At 42.6% G+C, this 2,983-nt stretch overlaps 1 long non-coding RNA gene across 1 annotated transcript; it reads left to right on the top strand.

Moving 5' to 3' along the window:
- The first annotated feature begins 580 nt into the window (after positions 1-580).
- Positions 581-2,335, top strand: LOC109902165 (uncharacterized). Its single transcript, XR_002256833.2, has 3 exons — positions 581-767; positions 1,987-2,120; positions 2,286-2,335. It is a non-coding gene; the product is annotated as an uncharacterized LOC109902165 (long non-coding RNA).
- The last annotated feature ends 648 nt before the right edge of the window (positions 2,336-2,983 follow it).

Genomic DNA, 2,983 nt, shown 5'->3' with positions numbered 1-2,983 from the left:
CTTCTCTGCAGATCCTCTCAAGCTCTGTCAGGTTGGATGGGGAGTGTTGCTGCATATCTATTTTCAGGTCTCTCCAGAGATGTTTGTTCAGGTTCAAGTCTCTGGCTGGGCCACTAAGGGAGATTCATAGACTTGTCCCGAAGCCACTCCTGTGTTGTCTTGGCTGTATGCTTAGGGTCATTGTCCTGTTGGAAGGTGAACCTTCGCCCCAGTCTGAGGTCCTGAGCACTATGGAGCAGGTTTTCATTAAGGATTTCTTTGTACTTTTCTCTGTTCATCTTTCCCTCGATCTTGACTAGTCTCCCAGTCCCTGCCGCTGAAAAACATCCCCACAGCATGATACTGCCACCACCATGCTTCACCGTAGGGATGGTGCCAGTTTTCCTCCAGATGAGACAATTGGCATTCAGGCCAAAGAGTTCCATCTTGGTTTCATCAGAACAGAGAATGTTATTTCTCATGGTCTGAAAGTCTTTAGGTGCCTTTTGGCAAACTCCAAGGGGGCTGTCATGTGCCTTTTTACTGAGGAGTTGCTTCCGTCTGACCACCATCATAAAGACCTGATTGGTTGAGCCTAGGCCTTGGTCGAAAGGTGGGTACAGTGACTTGAAGAACATTGGTCGTTCAGCTAAACGGCAAAAAAACAAGAAGGGAGCATATAAATACCCACATCAGATTCAAGCTTCTGTGAAAAAGCTGCAGCGATAGAGGACACAACAAGAGGGAAAGTTCCGCCAACAAGGCTCAACTACAAGGAGCTTGCAGAGGTAATTGCACGCTACGACGCTTTACTTGCTGAACATATCAAAGTTTCGACTGTGTTGTCTAGGATATCGTAAACAAGTCCGAATGATTTGATAGCTTCCATTGCATCATCCATTAAAATGTAGATTAAATAGAGAGTTTGACGCAGCGCATTTTTTTCAAATCCGCTCATGTAGGCTTTCCACTTTCCTCCGGTATCTATTTAGCAAAGATGATAACACATAATCACTCCGGACAGACACAAGAAAAAACTCATGACATAAATGTTGCAGCAGCCTAGGCTACACCTAAACATTAGAAATGGGACATGCTGTATGGGATGAAAACGAGAATTTTTTTCAGTCTGATCAACTGTAGGCTACTAATAAGAGCAGCTGCATACATCCTATGCGCCCTGTCCATCTGGTCAAGGTAAACTAATTGGTCATGTTATGTATTTATAGTCAATTTGTGTGTCAGAAGAAAATATGAATGTGATCAAATTTGGTTTATATTCTATATTGGGCTGGCTAGGCTGCCGATACGTTTTTAATCAAAAATGATTTACTGGATTTAATCAGTCAACATAATAGTGATGACAGATGTGAGTAAATGTTTTATAAGGCCTACTGTATAGTTGCATAGGCCTGCATGATGCAAACATGCATAAAGCAAGCTCAGCCCTGTGAGTTATATTGTCTATCAGTTGTTGTCTGTGTGTCTGGGTAGAGGAAATCCACCCCCTACTCTAGTCTAAATATAATTTATATGAACAAATATAAGGTAGCTGCGGGTTGACATGGGTTTCATCCCCCCCAGGGCCAGGAGTTTTTTAAAACCACGTGACCTGATTAGGAAAAACTGGCCCCATCATAGCCCATATAAAACCTTTTAACAACTGATTAATCACGGAGTGATTATAGGGTCCAGAGTTTTTCTTGTTAGGGTAACATACAGTATAAGGAAAATCTCCAGGCCAAAGGGTGTAAAAATTGCCCCACCAGACCTATGGTGCCACCAGTCTGCTTGCAGTTGTCAGTTATCATCAGGTATGTGGATGATCAGGGCTTTATTCAGGAATGTTTCTTGGGCTACTTTGATGTGTCAAGTGTGTGAGATGCGCAGTCTGTGTTTGACTTTATGCATTTTTAGATGTCTGAGTTTAACTTCATAGAGAAACTCGTTGTCCAAACCTACGTTGGCGGAGCTATGATGGAATGTATCTGCTATTTCTATTTACAGCTAAGTCCACTCCTGTTTCCTGATTAAGAGGTGATAACCACTACCATTCTCAACTATCTCCTGACATGAACTGAAGCCACATCTCATGTGCCCACTCATCCACCGGCACATTGAATGTTTCCTCCCCAAGCATTGTGAGTACCCCTATCAATTTTCTCTCTTTACTGTATGTAGAGTCAATCACATACACAATCACATTATTACACATCAGTGATTTTACTCCTTGCTTTGACTAACTAATTCTTAGCTCTTTGGTCTTACTGTGTAGTGTGTTGTGTTATTGTTTTTTGTCTTCCCAGTCAAATCCTGTCCTGCACTGGTCAAGCCTCTGAACACCTCAACTCATGCCTCATACCCTCATTCAATCACTGCTGTGATCCCTTTCCAACACGGTGTAAGTAGCCCTCTCATTCCCATTTCCCATAATATTGTACTATAAATGTCTTTATTAAATGCTTTAGGTTCAAATAATTAGTCTGGCAATTTTTTGAAACACCCTTTGTCATCGATGTGCGTTCCGCACCTTTACCGTGGGTCTCCCATCCTCCACAGTTTTTCAAGTCACCAGCCTCCACTGCTCTCCAAGCTCATAGGGTTCATAGACTGATGATCTGTCATAGCGTGAATCAATCTGAATTATCATATATCATCTCTGATGAAATGATAGCAGCTTGAGTCTAGAGGGTCTATTGCAAGTGTTAACTTAATGCAGGAGAGAGGCAGCCATGATACTATTTAATTCTTATAGTTGTGTGTGTGTGTGTGTGTGTGTGTGTGTGTGTGTGTGTGTGTGTGTGTGTGTGTGTTTGTGTGTGTGTGTGTGTGTGTGTGTGTGTGTGTGTGTGTGTGTGTGTGTGTGTGTGTGTGTGTGTGTGTGTGTGTGTGTGTGTGTGTGTGTGTGTGTGTGTGTGTGTGTGTGTGTGGTATTCAATACAGTATGAATGACCATGGCCTTAAGACTGATTGGACCGTAGCAGAATAAGTGCTCCTCTGCATG

Source organism: Oncorhynchus kisutch, linkage group LG1 (genome assembly GCF_002021735.2).
Source record: "Oncorhynchus kisutch isolate 150728-3 linkage group LG1, Okis_V2, whole genome shotgun sequence".
Classification (NCBI taxonomy): Eukaryota; Metazoa; Chordata; class Actinopteri; order Salmoniformes; family Salmonidae; genus Oncorhynchus; species Oncorhynchus kisutch.
This window is presented reverse-complemented; position numbering and strand designations above follow the sequence as displayed.